We start from the raw sequence: 22,590 nt of genomic DNA, 5'->3' as shown, positions 1-22,590 counted from the left end.
TTGACTTAATTCCCAATATGCCAAAGGAGGGAAACTGAGTTGTGCAGACGGGCCTGTGGAATTGAGAAGTGTGCATTGCCATTATTGGCATAGCAGAGCACACAAACCACACTGTCCCAACAGGGAACTACTTGGTTTCCAAAGAACTCCCTTTGTTTGCTTAGGAAAGAGAATTGGAGGGGAAAACTGCATTGCTTAAGTCTGGGTGTCTGCTCTTCTGGGGCTAAACAGAATAAGACAATATTTGTTATAAACCTAAAGCAAATTAGGAAACACAATTTCATAATTAATTTAGTCATATTTGAACTTGGTATCTCTGGAGGTTATGTGCTTCTCATCAGTTGTGTTTATGAAATGGTTTTCTCCATCTCATCAGCTACATTATGAAATGAGAGGAAGAGCCAGCCACAAGTCCTTTGGGTTTTAGTAGAAACAGGACTTAACCCTGAGCTCAACAAGATGTGTGTTAGCTTTTCTCACTCGCAGGGTGACCATCCCCTAGCCCTGCCCTCTATATGAAGGCCCTGCCCAGATGGATGCCTGTAGACATCTGGGAAATAGCCATGCTGTTCTGATGCTCACAGCCTGCCCAGGGCTCTGCAGTTTCAGCTGATGAAATGAGAGAAATGGAGAGGACTGTTAATGAAATATTCTTGACTGCTTGCAGTTTCTGAATATAGTGCTGAAAGTTTTATGTCTCATCTTGCCATTTAGGAATAAAACAATTTAGGTACAAAATTAATAGAAATTAATAACATCCCACTAAATTAGTTAGGGTTTCTACTGTTGTGAAGAGACACCATGACCATGGCTACTCTCATACAGGAAAAACATTTCATTGGGATGGCTTACATTTTCAGAGCTTTAGTCCATTATCATCATTCTGTGATATGGTGGCGTACAGGTAGACATGGTACTGGAGCAGGAACTGAGATTCCTGCAGCTTGACACGCAGGCAGCAGGAAGTGGTCTGAGACACTGGGCATGGTTTGAGCATATATGAGCTCTCGAAATTCCCACATCATCACACTTCCTCCAACAAGGCCATGCCAACTCCAACAAAGCAACACCTCCTAATATTGCCACTCCCAGGGAGCTTATGGGGGCCAATTACATTCAAACCACAAGATGTACTTTGAGAGTGGGGAAACTAGGTGGGACTGGCAGTTGGTACTGGTGCTAGAAACATTCCCTAACAGTGTGCTTTTCTTTGCTTTCAGAAGCATTTGGCATGTCACAGCCATACTGCCTTCTATGGGACTTCCTTTGAACAGCTTCCATAAAACACTTGTATGAATACGTTGTTTCAATCAAGACCCGGAAGGACAGATACCCATCTTCTTCTCTGCAGGCTGTTTTAAGGTTTGTGTTACTCATTTCCATTTTTATTACCAGTGACATTGTTAATTTTAAGGGAGTTTTCTAAAAAATGCAATGATAATCCAATTGAATAGGAGCTCTGCAAGCAGATAACATACAAATTGTAAGGCTTTCATTTGACTGGGAGACAGACATAAGTAAAAGGAAATATGCTGTGGTATGTCTCATTCCCATTATCACATGTTCTGTGTGATGCTTCAAAGATATTAGAGGTTCAACATTGGCTGTAACCAAACTTTATTTCTAGGTTTACAAACCTTTAACTGAACAAATTCTATTAGGTTATATCAGGTGTGACCATGTATCAGATTTTGCTAGATATTTTTAAGCAGCTAGTACTTATGGGTAAAATGTACTTTGAAATATCAAAAACCAAAACTACATTGTCAGTATCAACTAATGCTATCCCCAGGGCACTTTTAAATGTAGAATCTTGGTGAACCAAGTGTCCTCATTTTGTTCTACCAGTAGGTGCTCCCCTTATATGGCTTAAATGATAAAGAAGGCTTGTATAAATGTGTGTGTGTCTGTGTGCATGCATGCGTGCGTGCGTGCGTGTGTGTGTTTGCATGTGTGTGTGTGTGTTAGCATTTTGAAAAGCTAGCAATACTTTTTTGCTCACTCAAGAAGCAAGCTTGCTGGCAGGGCCCAGCTTTCATCTGGAAGTATGCTTGCCTCTGAGATAGCACCAAGTAAAACACTTTTATTTTGAAGACACTGTTTGACAAAGACTGTATTCAGTTCATGCATCTTTCATATCTGGAAAAGGCAGCAGAGTATATAGGGTGAAGCCTAGAACAGGAAGTGGGCAGAAACTAAATAAAGAACCAGCAAGATGGCACACTCTACTTCCCAGCCTAACACATCGTTTCCCCAAAGGCATTATTTAATTTGGTGGGACTTTTATTCTGTCCATGGTGACAAATGTATTCTCCATAATAGACCTTTACTGTGTTTTACTTTTGTATTTCTTTTATGTCTACTGAGAAACCACAGCAAATTTTACTGCAATCCTGAACTAAATTCCTTTCTGCCTGTTTCACCTTCCAGTGTGGAACAGCTTAATCAGCTTGCTGTGTAGGGATTGGGTCGATGGGAAGTTGTGTCCCATCCCCCACTCCACCTCCAGTCTGTGATCTGGTAGCTTTCTGGACACTGATGAATGTATCCATAGAAACAGACACACCAGGAGGACTTAAGATCACCTGAATGCACCTTCCTCATCTGCAAACAAGATTCTTCTTTACCTGCCTGGTTTTAAGCCTTCATTCCCAAAGATTTGGTTTCATTCTATGAAAGTGTGACTTAGAAAAACAGAAAATATGAGATCTATCCCCTTAACAAAATTTTAAGTACATGGCTAACTTTGAGAATTGTGGTAGTTTGTCTTCTTAACCTAAATTCTATACTTAGTGCAAAGCAACCTTGCATGTGCCTGACTCCAAACCCCACCCTACTTCAGTCTTACATGAGTTTGACCACTTTAGGTCCTGCTGTGAACTGAACCATGATGGCTTGTCCTTCTGGGACAAAGTTGTTTTACCTTGCAAATTTTCCTCCTTTGTAATACTTTTTCCTGGGCATATGTTGCCTTGTTTAAAAAAGGTAATTTATTATTATGTTTGTGCGTGTGCACGTGATGGGGAGTGGGGCATGGATACCATATGGTGAAGATGGAAGTCGGAGGGCAATTTTGTAGAGTTGGTTCTCTCTCTTACCTTCATGTGAGCTCAAGGACTCAAACTTAACCCCTCAGGCTTTACCCACTAAGCCATCTCAACAGCCTTCCTTTAAAAAGTTTATCTGTGATAGTTTATGGACCTACATGTTGATTATAATTAATAATGTTTAATAAGTAAGCCTTGAAATTGTCTCTACAAAGCTCTTTTCTCAATTCATTGGATAGATAGTAGAAGTAGGATTGTGGGATCCATTTTTAGAAAATTTTTGTGCTGTTTCCTGAGTGACGGTTAACATTTGAACATATGCCAACAGTGTTCAAGCAGCACGGTACCTCTGTGTCTTAGCAATGCTTGTTCCTTTTTTGCTGTTTTAAGAATACCCATTTGGGGGTCTGGAGAGATGGCTCAGTGGTTAAGAACACTGGCTCCTATTCCAGAGATCCTGAGTTCAATTTCCAGCGACTACATGGTGGCTCACAACCATCTATAATGAAATATGGTGCCCTTCTTATGGCCTGCAGGCATATGTGCAGACAGAACACCGTATACATAATAAATACATAAATCTTTAAAAAAATAATACCCCTTTTAATAGGTGTGAGGTGACAGATTTCTGTAGGTATGATTTGATTCCCTGATGACTTAACACAAGTTGACCATTACATATTTGCTGAGGGGATATTTGTTTTAGTCTTTCTCACCATTGTTTAGCTTTTTGGCTAAATATTATTTGTTTTTGGCTCTTGAGTAGTAGGGGTTCTTATAGGTGTTATATATTAACTTCTGGGCAGATGTATGGTGAGCTGGTTCCATATAACTGTCCATTGCTCCATCCTCTACACAGAGTTTTTTTCATTCTATTTGTGTGTGTGTGTGTGTGTGTGTGTGTATGTGTGTGTGTGTAAAAGAAATCATAGCTAGAGACAATGCTGTGGGGGCTATTTGTACATTGTCTTCTAATTGTAACTTTTTTGGATGGGGGCGTTAGGTTTAAGTCTTCAATCAGTTGAGGGTTGGTTTTAGTGTGTAGTTTAAGCTAAAAGAACCTAAAAGAACATCTCATTCTTTTCCAGTTTTCCTAACACTAAGTGATGGAGAGACTGCCCTTACCTTATTTTGTAGCCTCTGGAACTCAAGCCATTGGAGACATTTGATTGGATGTACATGGGTTCCTTTGTGACCCTCTACTCAATTCTTTTGATCTCCATGTCTGCTCTATATTATGCCATTTTCTTTTATTGCCATGGCTATGTAGTCTACTTCATGTGAAGAAGTATATTACAGGCCCAGACATGCACTTCTTGCTTCTCAAAGTGGTTTAGATATTGATGTTCTTTGGAATTCCATATGAATTTCAGGATTATTTTTCCTATTTCTGTGGCAAATTCGAGTTTGAAGAGATTTCATTGATTCTGTAAATCACTTTGGTTAGTGTAGACATCAGAATAGAATGAAAGATGTTACTCTATAAGCATGAGGTCTCCCATTTGTTCATATGATCCCTTTGGGTTTTTTTTTTTCAGCAATATTTGGTAGTATTCAGTATCCAAATAACTTGTCTGTCTGGTTAAACTTGCTCCTAAGTGTTTTATAATTTTATATTTTTGAATGATTAATTGTTTGACAATTTCGTGCTTATATATGATAGATCCTGATTGCTCTCTGCCCCTATCCTCTCAAATTCCCTTCATCTTTACTGGTGTCCCCTGGGTTCCTAACTTTTGGTTGTGTTTTGCGAATCATTTCTTTGAAATGGGGTGATCTGTGTGACTATTGAAATAGAAGTGTTCACTGAATCCTAATCTGATCTTTGTTGAATACACAACTGAAAACAATAATTTCTTTGCTTTCTTAATCTATCAGTAATAAGCAGTTTAGTGGTGAGAGATAAGATCCCCCTTGTCCCTTGTCCATTGATGGCTGACTGTAGACATGCCCATTGTAGACCCAGTGTAGGCATCCAAAGATACTACTATGGTTAAATGGCTGTAGCTTGCCCATAGAATGACACTTTACAGCCTTGTTGGTCTTCTGACTCTTAACATTCTTTTCACTCCATCTTCTAAAATGTTCCCTGAGACTTAGAGGGAATGGGACATGTATCTAGTGTAGGGCTGAGCTTTCATATAATCTCAGCATTTGAGCAGCCATGAGTTTATCCGTTCCCTGGTTAAGGCTGAGAGTGGCAATTGTCTATGGGTATAAACATGAATATTTAGCAGGCATCTTGACACTGTGTCAATTTAGCTAAACCACCTGTTCCTAAGTATTTTATGTCTTATGGTAAATGAGATCATTCTCGTAATTTCCTTTTCCACTTTTAGTTGTTATTATGTAGAAACAAACTATTTTGATGTTCATTTTCTGTCTTAAAACTGTTGACTTTATTAGTTTCAATGCTTCCCTATGAGATCCTAAGAGCTCTTTATGATGTGATGTCATTATCAAACAAGCGATTTTACTTCTTCCTTCCCAGTAACGATGTTTTCAATTTCTTTTACTAGCCACATTGTATTAACTAGGACTTTCAATGCTATGTGGGCCAAAATGTGTCAAAAGGGTATCTTTTCCTTGTTGTTAATTTTAAAGGGAGATTTTTAGGTTTTCATAATTGAGTATGATGCTTGAATGGTATTTTTATTCATGACTTTTATTATGTTGAGGTAATTTTTTCCTACATCTTAAATTACTGAGTTGTTTTGTTTTGTTTTAATCATGGAAGGAAATTAAATTTTGAAAAGTATTTCCTGAGGTCATCCTTTGATTTTTATACCTATTCATTGTTAATATTGTGTATCTTATGGAATAGCTTTTGGGTATTGAACTATCCTTGCAGCCCGGAGATAAATCCCACTTGTCTTGTTTCTGTGCTGTTGAATTTCAGATAACGATTTTTTTCATCACTGCTGATCACAGACACTGGCCAGTAGTTTTCTTTCCATTGGGTGTTTTTTCCTGGCTTTGGTAACAGCCTTGGCTTTGTGTAAGAGTTTTTGTAGTAATCCGCCTCTTCAATTTCTTGAAGTTTGAAAACAATGAATGTTGATTTTTCTTAAGTATTTGCTAGTTTTTTCAATAAAGCTCTCTAAAACCTTTCTTTGTTGAAAGGTATTTGATTGTTGTTAGCTTAGTTAACACAGTAGGCAGTTACAGGTTTACACAAGCGTTCTCATTCTTTCAGAGTAACCACGGGTAGGTTGTAGTCTAGTTGTATTCTAGGTTGTAGTCTGCTCCACTCAGGTTATCCAAGTGTTTGGTGTCTGGTTGTTAATTTTAGTTCAACAATTTTTTTTTGGTTCTGATGTAGCATAGATCTCTAATGCCCTCCCCTTTGCTTCCAGTTTTACTTATTTGAATCTTTCTCAAAGAAAGTTTTGTATTTCCAAACCTCATGCAATACTAATGCATTTCTCTCAAAAGGTTCCTCTGTATCATTAGAGCATCATTTTCAAATCATTCCTATCCCCCTTTTCAGGGACAAAAGCCCATTTTATGTTTCAATAAAACTTTTTCCTGAGAACTGTATAATTCAGATTTTGGCTATCTTCATATTTTTATTGTTTGGAATCTCATAAGTTCCTGCATTTCACTTAACTTTAACGGTGCAAAGAAATGGAAGGAGCCGGGCAGTGGTGGCACATGCCTTTAATCCCAGCACTCGGGAGGCAGAGGCAGGCGGATCTCTGTGAGTTCGAGGCCAGGCTGGACTGACAGCCTCCAAAGCAATACAGAGAAACCCTGTCTTGTAAAATAAAAAAAAGAAATGGAAGGAGCATCAAATGTTATCTACTTGTGTTTCTCAATCACCACTTTGTGTGGGACCCTTTTTTGTAGCAAAGGAATGAATTATACATTTTAGAATTGTTCACGTTATTAATTTCACAAACCAAATGCCAGCAACTCCTAGTAATTTCAGCCACTCTGATAGGTGTAGGTCTCTTTTCCCAGTGCTGAGGAGGTCTGCTGGTTCCTGCATGCCTCACCTGATACGGATGGTGTAGTTGGTGAACTGAATATAGGGTGTGGCTTGGCTCTATCTACTTGATCATACTTCTCAGATCCCCAATTTTGCACCCATTTAAAGGCACATCTGCTGCCTCTGTATGTGCACTTTCATGGGACTACTACTTGTAGTTTGGTATTTAAAGGAGATCATGTTTGTTTGATTCAAGAAGGTAGTTAAGAGGAAGATCATATTAGAATTTAGTTCAGGAAAACAACAGGGAACAGCCACATCTGGGGATGGAGAGAAGCAGCTGGGCCTGGTCCTCGGGAGAAGTGGCTGTGTGGATATTTATAATGGTAGTATGTTGGCTGTACGGATACCGAAATGATAGTTGGTTAGTTATTAAAATCGGGGAAATGGGCAAACATAAAACAAAAAGCTGACATCTGAGGAAAGTGTGAAAAATGAAGGATTCTTTTCAGCACACACATTCATTTCAGTTCCCTTACAGGCCATAGGTTTCCTCAAAAACTAAAAGATCAGTCTGTGGGGAGCTGGCTGATGGAGGCCTGGGTTCTTATCGAACCTCTTCAAATTGCCTACCAACCTACTGACTTTCATTTCCTCAGTTTTTTCATCTTACTTTTTGCTAGCTCATCTTCCATTCTCCATGCATTCTGAGTGTGGAGAAATGGCTTGTCCAGTTCTGTTCCCCCTCAGTCTGCCAGGAGCTAGAGCCAAGCTTTAAATTAAAAAGAAAGAACAAATGAACTCCTGACCATGAAATTGCCCACCCTCAAAGCTCTGGTAAGGCTCTATCTCCTTGTAACTTAAGATAATAGATGTAGGATCACTCCAAGGAAAAGTAAATTATTGTTCCTTTCTATTGTTTTGGGTTTTATGTAAAAAAAAATGAGAGAATTCTCTACTTTAGAGATGACTTAAGAGACTAATGAATAGAAGGCATGTTAAGAAAACACGGTTCCAGCAGGAGCATCTTACTTCTTATAGTGGGGTCGCTCTCATCGATTTCCTTAGTTTCCACAAGAAGACATAGAAAGCGTGGAGATGAGCCCAAGACTGCTAGAGGAATATAGTCTTTGCTTCCTAATAAAATGAGAAATCCTGTGTGATAAGATTTCTGATCTGTAAAAGGCCACATTTATGAAGAAGGAAAAATAACAACAAAGGACTTCCATTATCATACATTAGTTATTTATGGTTCCATGCCTTAGCTCCTGGGTGGGGCTTTTAAAAACAGTGCTTTCTTGCCCTGCTGTCTTTTGTACATAGGACCCAAAGTTATATTTGACTTCACAGAGTTTCACATTTCCTGAAATAGACTACCAGCTCTATAAACATTGAAGAATAAATATTAGTTTTATGAGAACACGTTTCTCTACTAGTTGAAAAACAGCAAGTAATAAAAAATACAAGGATGTAATATTGAAAATTATAGATCAATATGCCTTCTTATTGTGGATGTATATCTAATCCTTACACGTGGAGTCTGTGTTTTCAGGAAAAGGCATGTTGTGTAATGCCACCTGTGCCTGTGATAAATTTCCACCCCTTACATTTAACAACATATCTCAAGTGACTCTTGCCTCACTCATGAAATTTTTAGGCTTATTCTCCATTATGATGTTTAAATGCTGTGGTTCATCACTCTTAATGCTAGGAATTTCGCAAATCAAAAGTTAGTAAAATGCTTGTAGAATCATTCTCTGCTGAAACATGCCCCCTCCCTACACAAAAGAAGCTGCTTGGGAATTTAGAAAACACCTATTGACAATTTTGAAAGAAAGGAAGTTTTGTGTGTGTGTGTGTGTGTGTGTGAAGAATGTTTTAAAAAGTCAGTTGTGACCTTGCACAGCTAGTCAACACTTCCAATTGCGCAAATTGGAGTCCAAAATCCATACCCTAACTGTATGTTTGTAGTAGCAAAGGAAACATGTCATCTATCAACTATGGCTCCAAAACCTTTAATTTATACTCCTGAAAGAAAGAAGAGTAAGCCACTTGAAGGGTGTATGTGACAGAATACTCTTTTAAATAGAAAATGCAGCCTAATTGTGCCCCAATAGTTCACTTCCATCAGGAAACGGCAATGAGATGTCAAAGGTGCCGCTGACTTCTGCCTTCACATACAGCCTCTACTGCATTGGCTACACATTGTTCCCTGCTGAAGACCAGAAGTGATCAGCCTTGTGTATTTCAGCTCAGAAATAAGACAAGTAGACCTGATAGGAATATTTCTGTCTAAACCTCTGCCTTGTTGCACTTCTCTCCAAACATTTCACAAAGCATGTTGACTATTCCTGTTAAGTGATTTAAGTCTGAGGGAAAGCATAAGGCCTACCCATCCGCCCCATACTTTACAGTGTTGATGTCACAGCTCTGATTTTCAAAAGAAAATTGCCATCCATCCTACCCTTCTTTCCACGGACATAATGTTTCTCCCTAATGTGTGTGTAACTGTCATTAAAGATGTTTATGTCTGCCTATCATGTGATACTGTTTGTCAGTTTACATAGATGGGATCCTTCTAAATATTCCTTGGCAATTTGTTTTCTTCTGAACAGTTTTTAGGTTATCTCCATTATTAGCCAGTTTTCCATATAAAAAGCATATGTCCAACTTCACAGAGCAGTATTAATCATTCTTTGTATTTTGTGGATGGACAGTCACCTGCCTGTCCCCATCTCTTCTTGACAGTCAATGTAGGAGTGAACTTTTGATGTAGATCAGCCATATGTCACTGCCAGAGAATCAGTTGTCAGGAAATCCCTGTTCTTTACATCCTAATACACACACACACACACACACACGCACACGCACACACGCACGTACACACAGGCACACTTGTCTTTCTTTCCTGTTTGTTTTGTTTTTTGATTTTTTTTTTTGGTTTTTATGAGACAGGGTTTCTCTGTATTGTTTTGGAGGCTGTCGATCTAGCCCAGCCTCGAACTCACAGAGATCCGCCTGCCTCTGCCTCCCGAGTGCTGGGATTAAAGGCGTGCGCCACCACCGCCCGGCTGATTTTTGGTTTTTTGATGCACTGTTTCTCTATGTAACCCTAGCTGTCCCGGAACTTACTTTGTAGACCAGGCTGGCCTCAAATTCACAGAGAACCTCCTGCCTTTGCCTTCTAAGTGCTGGGATTAAAGGTGTGTGCCAGCACTCCTGGCTTTGTCTTTCTTTCCTACCCACAAAACTTCTGTTTTATACTGTTGTTTGTATGCGATGTGACAGTCTCCTTTTTTTTAATTGCCTTTTTTAAATGAGTCTGTCTGAAGATGGTTCCATGTCAGCGTAGGCTAATTGTTTCAGAAGAGTGAGCAACACCAGCACCAGCAGGACAAACACAAAGGCAGACTACAGAGCGTAGAAGAAGGAAGGACAGTTTCCAGTCTTGCATGTCTGACATTCAGGTGGTGTCCACAAGGGATGCTTTTGCAAGTACATTTGCACATCTGTTCACACTCCATTATCTCAGAGGTCAGCTCATGTAGACGCCTTTTCCATTAGACCAAGAAAATTTTTTTCCTTTTGTCCTTGGATTTCATAATAACATTAGGAAAAGATGTACATGATTCATAAAAACTTCAGTACCTTGTTAAATATTTCAGACCAATCTCATCATAAACGTTTTAGTGTCTGTTTCCTTCACAAAATGAGAGCTATTGAAAATTCTCAGGTGAGGACTGGAGCGGTGGCTTAGCTGTGAAGAGCATATGCCAATAAGACCCTAGTTCAGTTCCCAGCACCCTTGTCCATAACTCTGCGGCAGGGCATCCATCGCCCTCTTCTGGCCTCCAGGGGCAATTGTACTCAGGTGCACTTACCCCACACAAACACACAGGCATACATACAATTAAAAATAGAATTAAACTGGATATGACAGCCTACACTGGCAATCCAAGCACTCAGGAGTCAGAATCAGGCTGTTATCCAAGAATTTGAGGGTAGCTCAGCCTACATATAGAATGCCAGGCCAGTCAGGGGGACAAATAAAACACCTACATCTTTACACCTTTTTTCTTGCGTGATAAATATGGGTGGATTTGAGGATTTTTTATGAAGAATTTTGCCTAGCATCTGATTTTAAGTGATCAAATAAACAAATTAATTAGTATTTTAGATGGTACATGATTATTTGTTCTAATGGTGTTTCTAAATTCTTATTAAACATCTTTTATGTATTAAACAGTGAATTTCAACACTTGACCCTCTGTGATTCAAAAAAAGTCTAATAAATAAATGATCTCAGTTTACTTGGGGATCAATTCCCAAGAGATCAAAATTAAAGTGGAGGATTCTTAGTTATTTGAGGATCTAAAGAGTGTCTTCCAGCATCAAAAGTTTACAATTCATATACCTTAAGAATGTAGGCTATTTCCAAATCCTGTTTTGTTTTGCCACTCTAAGGAAGTACATTTTGGACATTGATTATATTTTTGTACAAAAACAAGTATTGAGGCAATCCCCACCACTAAAACAAAACAAAATGAAAACTAAGAAGTAGTTTGAACTGAGAAGATGTTTCCACTGGTAAAGTTCTTGGGCACAAGCAGGAGGGTCTCCATTCTGATCCCAAAATATAGGTAAAAATTCGGGCAAAGAAGTGCATGAACTACAGAGGCAGAGACAGGTGGGGCTTTGGAACAGTATAGTAGGACAGCATGGCCTACTATGTCAGTGAGAGACCCTATCTCAGATGATAGGACAGAAAGCAACTCAGGAAGATTGAAGACTTCGACCCTCGGCTTACACACACACACACGCACCCACACACACGCACCCACACACACATACATGTACACACACATACATGTGCACACACATACACACACGCACATTTGCACACACATTCACACAAACATGTGCTTGAAAGCTTATGCACACACACACAAATTTCATGAAAAATCAGAAGCAGTTATTTCTGGAGTAGACATAGCCTTTCCTGTTTCAGTTACTGAGTTTTAAATTATTTATTCCTTTTTGTATATTGCAGATCATGACAGTGTAAGTGACCTTGCCATTTTCCAAGTGTAATTTTCTATCTAAGAACAATTAATAAGTACTGAGCACCGCCTTTGGTCACCCTTGGCAATGCTCTGGTCATTACTGAAAGTCAAGTTTATGGAGCTCTTATTTCCACACCGCCCCCCTTAATCTTTATTTTTGTTGTACTTGATGGAATTCTGCTAAGCTAAGATTTGTGCCAAGTTTAGTTTTCACTAGACTTTTGTAGCTGAGCATAAGTCTTCAGAAAATAGACTTTCTGTCAGAAATTCTGACATGCACTCCCTATCACTGCTCTGCCGCCTGCCTGTTATTGCACTGCTTAGCCTGTGTGAATGTGAGCCATAAGCAAGGGACTACTTTCCAACTTTCGCTCCTGATTTTAAGTAGGACTTTTTCCTATGGTAATATGATGTTTGTAGGGTAATATAATTCATGCTGTTCTCTTACCAATAAGTTTATTACATCTATTGATACCAGCGTCACTGGGTTCGTGTATTCCAGATGCTTGTTAATAAATGTGTTATGTTCTCAAAAGATTGTAAACTCTTGTTCTGATCACTTTAGAGAACTAAACTATTCTATCATCCATCTGCAATGCCATTCAGCTCGAATGATCACCAGACCTACAGCCTTCCATGCTTTCCTGTCCATTCTCTCTGGGTGGGGGAGCGCGGGAGAGGCTGGAGTAGAGTGACCAACATTTATTTATTTTTCATTTAGTATTTGATAATTTCATAAGTGTATACAATTCAATGTGGTCAGATCCACCCCACATTTTCCTTTTCCAATCCCTCCCATCTCCTTCACTCTGTCCCCCTCACAACTTCATCAACTCCTCCTCCTATTTTTCTTCATAAAGTAATTCACAGTTTAATTAGTGCTGCCCATATCATTTGAGTCTGTGCAGCCTACCAGTGACTTCTGGGAAAGAAAGCTGTTTCTCTCTCCCCATCAATGGCTCCTAAGTTAGAGGTGAGGTGCAGCATTGTGAGCCCCTCCCCCATCTATGCTGGTGATCAAGTTTCAGAACTGAGGAAACAGGTCTTGTACCACCCTGCTGTGGTCCTACTACTCTTATGCTTTTTGTTTTTTATTTCAGAGCACAGATCAATTTTTATAAGTAGCAATTACTACCAAGTACCTTAGTAGGAGAAAGACTGGTCCTGATGTTGAATTATGAGTTTTTCAGTCAAAAGTTGAGAGAATATCCATCACAATCTGAAATGGCATAGAGGAGAGTAGAAGATGTAAGTGTGGGTCTTTATTTAGATGGGAGAATCATCTTCATTTTGAATAAGTAGGAACCTGAACTTGGAGTGTTCTGCGTGGAAACACTGTGCAAATTTAAAGATAATACATCATCACCAAAAGTGTTGAACAGACAAAATTAAATTAAGAGATCTAAGCAAAAAACAGTGCCAGTGTTAGGAGCCTAGAAGAATCATTAATTTCAAGTGTACTCTTTGTACTGCAATATAGAGATAAACACATAGGGATGTCAAGAGAGAAATCAGTACTGGAAAGCCTCCTGGTGTGGTGAGCACAGGCATAGTTTTGGAATGTCAAGGGCAGTGGTACTCTCCTGGATAGCTGCCATTGATGGAAAGCTTCACTACAGTACCAAACACCTTATCCTCCTCATGAATCTTTAATCCCCTCCAATATTTTTACTCTAAGATGATCTACTGTGAGAGGAACTATGGAAGGTTGGACTTAGACCAACATAAGGAGATTATGTTAATTTATCTAACAGTGAATTTACCTAAAGTCAGTTGTCAACTTCATTTGGATATAGGTCTTCTAATGAACCTCTTTTAAAAGTGAAGTACTGTTTACATTAAAGGGTTTCTTTGAGACCAAAGGTGTATTGTTGGTGTGGCTCAAAAAGTGAGTGATAATTTTCATTTACTTATTTTATTTCCTCTTAACAGTAAGATTTTAGTTTGGGAGAATAATAAGACATTGATGTACAAAGTACCTGACTTCCGGTCATGTCTCCATCAGACAAAGGGGTTATAGAGTTCAGATACTTGTGCTGCCGTAGCGTGAGAGATAAGGGAGGAGAAGATAAAGGCCAATTACCCACCAGGTTTCTCTTCCCCATAGTCCCAGGATTTGGCACGCAGCCAGTGTCTCTACAATTTAATTTCATCTCTTGATATCACTGAATTGGTACTAGTGGCTGGAGTTCCTTTTTAAATAAACATGAAGCTGGGTTTTTTTTTTGTTTTTTTGCTTTTTGCTTTATTTTTTTATGGAAATCATTTTTCCAGATTCTTTCCCAAAATATGGATGACATTTGAATGAGTACAAGAAGTGAAAATTTTCCAGATAAATTTTATTATAAGAGTGTTTCCATTTATTTGGAATTTTCCAGACAGACTGTTTGCTGAACAGTGAAATCACTGTTAGAAGTTCCATCTCAAAGCTGGGGGTTGTCAATTCAGAGGCAGAGGTGGGTGAATGTCTGTGAGCTCTGGGTCAGCCTGGGTGACATAGTGAAATCCTGTCTCAAGAAAGAAAAAACAAATCCATCTCTAAGCTTTAGCTGACTGTGTGACCATGCATCTCCTTAGAAGGCTGAACTGAGCACATGAAGTTTTGTTTCATGGAACAGAATTTTATGTCTTTTAAATTTTTTGGAGTAAGAATTCATTAGTTAAAATTTTCTAGAGTCCTCAGGAGCATATATATTAGACATCTTACATGGTCAGTCATAAGAGGATCAGGGCTTTCAAAACTCAGGCTGGATTTGCTAATCAGAAACATTAATTTGCAAGTAATGGATATATGTTGGGAAATGCCACTTGCAGGGAAAATATCTATTCATAAAAATGGTGATGCATACAAATTCCTTAGCAAACACATTTATGTGTTCTCATTCATGCTTATGTTAGCAAAGCGACCCAGCACACGCAGACCTTCTGGGGGCGCTCATCCTCAATGAGCACATTCTGCTGCCTTTGTGAATTGAAGGTGTCAGTGCTGCGTTCCTATATGAAAAGGAGGCAGGCGGCAGGACATGAGTGCCACTAACCTTTTATTTTACTACACGTGTACTCTTTATTTCCTAAAATTACCTCACACAGCTTCATTTTGCTGAGGTCCTGGAAGGCACGTGTAGAAGTTGGCTCATAGCAGCTCACAGCAAACATTTAAACAGTTGCTGAAAAAATAAATAAGACCATTAATTAAAGGTGGCCACGAAAGGTGACATTGCCAAAATCCTCCAACCTCCATGGGCTGGATACCAGATGGGAAGGGTTCCCCTTCCATGTACTGTCTACAAAGCCCCATTCTATTTATTGCTGTGGCTTTTGGCAGGCTCTCTTTTCTGGGCCCTGCCTGCTCCTTGTCGTGTGTGAGCATATTTTCCTGGAACAAAAATGAAGGAAATACTGCTTCTAAAAATATGCTTTATGAGTTTTAAAAACTGTAGTTCATTCACACAGGGATCCTAAGAGATGACGTTCTCAGATGAGACACACACACACACACACACACACACACACACACACAGAGAGAGAGAGAGAGAGAGAGAGAGAGAGAGAGAGAGAGAGAGAGAGAGAGACAGAGAGACAGAGAGACAGAGAGACAGAGAGACAGAGAGAGAGAGAGAGAGAGAGAGAGAGAGAGAGAGAGAGAGAGAGAGAGAGAGAGAGATGACCAATCTGATTCCGTCAATGCAACAAATCTAACAATTATTTTCACAAAATAGGTTAACTCTTCTACTTCTGGGAAACTTTATTTTTATGGTGTATGACCACAGGCAATCTGTTCTTACTAAAAATAATAACTACATTTTTGTATTATTTATTCATACTAGGAGATTCTCTTTGCATGGTAGGTATTATTTGTATTTGTTGCTTAGAGTTTATAAATGAGAAAATTTAATCATTGACCTTTTAAGAAACATGACTAGCAATGAATTAATTTGGGGTCCCACCCTCTCCTTTCCACTACCCCTCTCTCCCTGTGTCCCACCCTCCCTCCTCTCCCCTCTCCCCTCCCTCCTCTCCCCTTCTCTCCCCTCCTCTCCCCTCCTCTCCCCTCTCTCCCTGTGTCCCACCCTCCCTCCTCTCCCCTCCACCCTTTCTCCTCTCCTTTCCTTCTTCCTCCCTCTTATTCCCACAGTGTCTTTTTTATCACAAAGGATCAAACTTTGAAGATGTATTATTTTATCTTCTGATATGGTATTGTGAAGAAATGTTAATCATACAAAAAGCGGGAAGAAATTTACAGTGACAGTTATTTATTACCAGGATATATCATTGCCCCTTCCCATACATACATACATACATACATACATACATACATACATACATGAATTCAACTTTATTTGTTGACATATTTCAAGCTAAATTGTAGACCTCACTACATTTCTGTACATATCATCTTGCATTGTGTATCAAGGCTAGAATTTAAATTTATCATATAATAAAAATGCACAGTTCTCAAGTATATGCTTCCCTGAGTTCTGACAAATTTACATTCCCATGTCACCAAAATCTATATATTACCCCAAAATGTGCCCTGTGACACTTCCCTACTTAACTCCAAGAGCAAAAAGTACTTTTTCTAGAACGTTGCATAGATGGAAATCACATATATTCTTTTGTGTTTAGCTCCCTTCTTCTAGTATGTTTCTAGTTTGCTGGTCATTCTTTCCTATTTATTGCTGTTGCTGTTTCCCTATACCTTGCCTGTCTGTCACTTACTGATGGACACCAGGATTCTAACAAATGTGGATGAGCTCCCAAGAGCATTCTTGAACAAGTCCCTTCATGAGCATGAACCCTTGTCTGTGTCTGGGCATCAGTTAAAGGTGTGGTTTCAGGAGTTTGCTTACATCTCCATCAACAGTACATGGCAATCTTAGTTATCCACATCTTCAGTAGTACATGGCTCTGACAGGCTTCTTTTCATTTTAGCCATGCTGGAGGCTTTGTATCACTACTACATTATGTTCCTTTGACCAGTATGATGAAATCATTTTCATGTGGTTACTGTTCATCCATATATCTTCCTCTATAAAGTTTCCATTAAGGTCATTTTCTCATTTTTGTACTGGGGTATTTGTATTTCTGAGGTAAGACGGTCTTCATATACATGTTATTAGTATTCATCAAGTGTGTGTTTTGCTAGTGTGGTCTTCCAGACTGGCTTCACTACCAGTTTTCTCAACAATCCTTCTTAGTAAACACACGTTTTCAGTTTGGAGGTTTATTTCTCAAGATTTTTTCTTACATTTCGTTTCTCTCTGTTTTCACTTTTAAAAACTCTTTAACTCAAATCAAAGTAATTTATATTAATTGGGACTTACAATTTTAATTTTATGTTTAGATTTATGCCTTATAATGAGCTAATTTTTGTTTATTATTTGACATCAGTGTGGAATTAATTAGATCCTATGTGGATGGTAAATTACTAAGCAGTACTTGTTTAAAAAAAAAACTTGCCTTTACTTAGAAAAGTTCCTGGGTGCAGTTCCCAAAAATAAAATGTTGGATGTATCCCTCTGTTCAGGGTTCTATTGCATTCCCTTGTTTTCTCTCTGTTGTCAGTACCACAGTGTATGGGTTGCTCTTCTGTTGCTGTGATCAAATACCATGACAAGACAACTTATAAAAAGAAGGGTTTATTTGGTTTATGAGTCCAGAGGAGTATACAATTTAGTTCGAAATATGCTCACAAATAAGCTGGATTCGTGTATGAGAGGGCTACAATGATGTACCTTGGTAATATATAACTGTCACTGTAAATTTCTTCCCATTTTTGCGTGATTAATAATTTTTCATAATGCCATATCAGAAAATAAAAGTAACAAATATCAAAAGCTTGATCTTTTGCAATGAAAAAGGGAATGGGGAGAGATGGAGGGAGTGGGAAATTAGAGGACAAGAATGGGGGAAGGAGGGGGAGAGAAGGAAGGGAGGGCGAGAGGGGGGAAGGGGGAGAACAAGAGACCCTAAATTAACTCATCACTAGTCATACTTCTTCAAAGGTCAATGGTTAAATTCTCTCATTTATAAACTCTAAGCAACAAATTATGCCTACTACACAGTTATACTCATTAATATGTGCAAAGAGAAGTTCCTGGTATGACTGAGTAATAAAAAAAAGTTTCGTTATGATTTTTACTAAGAACAAGGTGTTTGCTCTTAGTAAACACACAAAAATAGTATTTCCCAGAAGCAGAAGAGTTAAACCAATTTTGTGAAAATAATTGTTAGATTCGTTGTATAGATGAAAGCAGACTGGCCATTACTTTTCTTTCTTTCTTTTCCATCAAAGTGGGAGGGCAGGGCAGCAAGTGGCTGAAGCAGGAAGCTTCATATCTTCAAACCACACATATGATGCTGAAAGAGCAAAGTGGAAATAGAACAAGGGTTTAAAGTTCAAAGCCCACCTCCAGTGACATGTCTCCTCCAGCAAGGACACATCCCCTGAGCCTCCCCAAGTAGGGCCATCAATTTCAAGAACAAACGTTCAAATATCTGAGCAATGGAGGACACGAATTCAGACCACTACATACATGGTACTGATTACTGTAGATTTATAGTTAGTCTTCCAGTCAGGTGGGGTAAGATATCTGTTTTTTTCTTTTCAAAAAGTTTATGTACCATGCATCTTGTGACCTTTTATATTTATTTAAGAATTAGACTGCTGGTTACTAAAAATAAACACAAAATCAATCAACCAAGCAGTATCATAATTGGGAATATGTTGATATTCAACCTCAACTTGGGAAGAATTACTATCTGAATATTGAGTTTTCCGATCCATAAACTTAAACAATATTTCCACTTATATGGATCTTCTTTGATTTCTCTCATGATATTTTGTTGTTTGTATTACAAAATATTTACCTGTCTATTATTTAATCTTAGGGATTAAATAATAAAGATTAATTAATAATTATTTATTAAGATTAATACATAAGATTAAAGAAATAATATATCTCTAATGTCAAATAATAGACATATAAAACCCACGTGTGTATTATATATAATATACATATATATTAATATTAGATGGGGAGTTCATTGGTTTGAATGTATTTCTTAGCTGAGTTTGCGGAAAATGTCTGGGAGTAGTGTGACCATGGGAATATCAAGCATCCTGGGTACCCAAGATCTTGGTCTCCAAATATCATCAGCCATTGGTGGGAAGTAGAGTTCTCTGGAAAGTGGCTGTTTTTACAACTCTAGCGGCAAAAACAGGAGATGGCCTTGGAGCATCTGAATTGAAGTGGCAAAAGCAAAAGGATGCAGAATAGCAACAGGACAGGGGCTGACCTGAAAGAGCCTCCCATGACCCAAAGCTGGGGTCATCTGAGCAACAAAATAACAGAGTATGCGAGTGCCATGCGGAAGATGAAAAGAATATGCATGAGTTCATCTTGATTCAAATAAACTATAGAAGGAAACTCTCCACTTAGAATAGGCAGTTATACCTGTCCTGAACCCTTCATAAGTGTAGATGCTATCAGTCATTGACTTCTACAGGAAGCATAGCAATGCTATTGTGCAGAGACCTGCTCAATATTATACCCATCAACTAAGGGGCCAAGGTCACTAGTGAGTAGTGGTGATGGCTTCACTTGGCCACCCATTGCCCCATGCACCGTGCTGCTAGATAAACCTAGTCCCTGTGTTAGTCTTCCCACTAACCATGGTTGGTCATCAACCCCAAGCAGGACATTTTACAAAGCACATTGCTACTACTTCTTAAGATAGTTAGCATCAAGGGAAACAAAAGAGGATTGAGGAACTACAAAATCATCCCATCCACAGTACACTGATACTGGATGATTTGCACAGTAGGGCTTCCTGGATTAGATCATGGATCACAAAAAGGAAACCAGCAGAAGCACTGATGGGTTTAGAGTGAAGGTGAGGCCAGTTAGTAGTACACTGGTGTTGCTTTCTTAGTTGTGGTAACTGCAGGGTAACTTAAATGGTAATGCTGCAGAAATGGAGGAGGAGTATCGAATAATGTGCTGAACTTGCAACATTTCTGTAAATCTAAATTATTATGAAGTAACTGCTACTGAAAACAGTAAGATTAATGATGAAGACCTGGTACATCGAACAATCTTATCAGATCTGACACGGATGAAGTAGGGTCTCAGGTTCAGCCTCTCCTTACTCCTGTGAATCCTTCCTGCCCTCCTAGGACTCTCCTGAATATATTTGGTAAACTGATACTCTAGGATGAAATCCAAACTCCTTGGCATAGATTCTGGCACTTTCATAGTCTTGTCCTTGCCTAGCTTTTATTTTCACACCTGTTGACCTCTTGCCTCTGTGTTTATTCCCTTCATATTTTCACAAGGCCGTTTCTTTGATTCAAGATGACTGTGACTTTCCTGTTGATATTGCACATAGTATTTAAATCTGAAGACCATTCTCAAGCTCATTCACCATCAGAATCCCTTACAAATCATCCCAGGCAATGGGAAAGATGACTTAGGGCAAGAGCTCTTGCTCTTGCAGAGGACCTAGATTCAGTTTCCCAAGCCCTCACAACCATCTGTAACTCCAGTTCCCAGGGGATCCGTTGCTCTCTTTTGACCTCTGTGGGCATCAGGAATGTACATGGTACACATACACACCTGCAGGCAAAACACTCATATGTATTAAAATAAATTTAATTTTTAAAAAAGTCATCTTAGAGTTCAGCACAACAGCACATCTTTTCTAAAGGGCTCTTAGGAAGGGGGACACATCCTGAGGTCATTTTCCCAGCATCACATAGTCCATTCTACTTGCCTGTGCACATACACAGTCCTGAAATGAAAACTCCTCTTTTCTTCATGTCCCCATGCCAGATAGGGAGCACAGTGCAGCGTGGTTGAATAGGTATGTGTGTGAATAAAAGACAGCAAATTTATTAAAAACGAAGTTGTTTTCCTTTTGTTGTCTTTAAATGTATTTGACTCTGACTAGCACAGTGAATTCAGCCTGTTAATCAGTAAAATTATCCCAGTTGCCACGTTCAAAAGAAGAATGTTACATCAACAGTCAATCATGGATTGGGAGAAGCCCATAGAGCCCTACCCTATTGGCCACTGATGGACTCTGATTGTCTTTAGTCGTAGACCCAATGAGGTGCCCACCAGGCTCTAGTGGATAGTTCCAAACCATGGTCACACAGTTGACCCTGGTTATGCTCTGCAGTTCTAAGCTAAACAAAAACCCAACCAAAGCAAGACAATTGAAAGTTTGAAAGGCAAGGAGAGAAGAGGGTGGGGCATTAGTTGAGTTGGGATAATATGAATAGAGAGTTGAGGTCTATAGAAATCAGGATGTCTTTTATATGTGTACAAAAGTTTCAGTGAACAAATTTTGGTAAAAGCTATAAAATATTTTAAAGGACATTAGCTTTCCAGAAATAATAGTAATTTAATAATTTGATCCTATCTTAGTGTTAAAAAGGCATTCCTCATATCTTGTGTACAGAAAGTCAGTTGGTATATAATTTATAGTAAGTGAAATAGGTACTGTGCTGGCACCATTTAGTCTGTTGGTGTTTGAAGGCATCATTGCTAATGCACACTGTATACATTTATCTTCATTAATCATTCCAAGGAGATGGTTTCTGATGCAGGTGGGCGAGTTACTCCCAGGCATTTTAATTTGCCAATTATTGTACCCAAAGCCAAGAACAAATAGTGATTAGTTTCACATTTTGCTCACTGGGCAGCTTAATGTTCTTGTCACCTTATATTGAGCTTTAAATGTGAGAAGCACAAAGAATGTCAAACATATTTCTCAGGCTTGCAGGGGTAGGGTCATTCCTGGTCATTTGAATTGCATCAAGATCCACGAGCTAATGGATCTGGTGACTAGTAACAGTGCAACATTACAAGATACGGTAGTGAAAATGCATCAGGGATGAGACTGTAAGTGCTTAGGGTGAATTATATAGTCTCAGATTGTCCTTTTAATTCTTTCACAAAAGCCCCACTTGCTAGTGTGTGGGATTTGCATGCTGGCTTGCTGGTTTGGATTACTACCATTCAAAGAAAGAAAGAGCCCATGGTGTGATCGCATTTACCCTTTTAAGTACTTGTCTTCCTTGAATATTCTGAGGTGCCAGGGGTCACCCCAAACAGAATGATATGCAGTAATGGTTAGCATAATGAATATTCACTACCTTGCATATTGGGCAACATTGCTCTAGCGATCACTCACTGATGTGATTTAAAAAAAAAAAAAAAAACCCAAAAGAACCAAAACACATTACCCTGCATGGTGGAAAAGTTCCCCTTGGAAAAGCCCAAAACATGTGGCAGTTTTTTGACTGTTCTTTTGCTTAATTGTCTGGGAATCAAGTTGGCTCATTTCTGGGGACTTAACCTAGTGCCATTGTTAGCAGAAAAGATTATTTATCATTTCAAATGGGCATGGGGAAATGTCAGGCACACAGTGTCCCAAATACAAACTTTATTTGCTTGTCTCCTAAAGAATTTGTTTGCATATGATGTTGTGTTCCCACCACCGATAAGAGAAATGTATTTAATAACTACTCAGAATTAATATG

The 22,590-nt window shown here is 38.9% G+C and overlaps 1 protein-coding gene across 5 annotated transcripts in view; it reads left to right on the top strand.

Annotated features, from left to right (window-relative positions):
- The window catches only part of Enox1 (ecto-NOX disulfide-thiol exchanger 1), a 557,937-nt gene that overhangs the window by 293,957 nt on the left and 241,390 nt on the right, over positions 1-22,590 (top strand). For all 5 annotated transcript variants that reach the window (XR_005881833.1, XM_013114092.3, XM_013114091.3 and 2 more), the window contains one exon: positions 1,221-1,362. The gene's annotated coding sequence lies outside the window, so the exon portion shown is untranslated. The remainder of the gene's footprint in view (positions 1-1,220; positions 1,363-22,590) is intronic.

This window comes from Mesocricetus auratus, unplaced genomic scaffold, assembly GCF_017639785.1.
Source record: "Mesocricetus auratus isolate SY011 unplaced genomic scaffold, BCM_Maur_2.0 Super-Scaffold_2245, whole genome shotgun sequence".
Lineage (NCBI taxonomy): Eukaryota > Metazoa > Chordata > Mammalia > Rodentia > Cricetidae > Mesocricetus > Mesocricetus auratus.
Note: the sequence above shows the minus strand (reverse complement) of the source record. Positions and strands in the feature narration are given on the sequence as shown.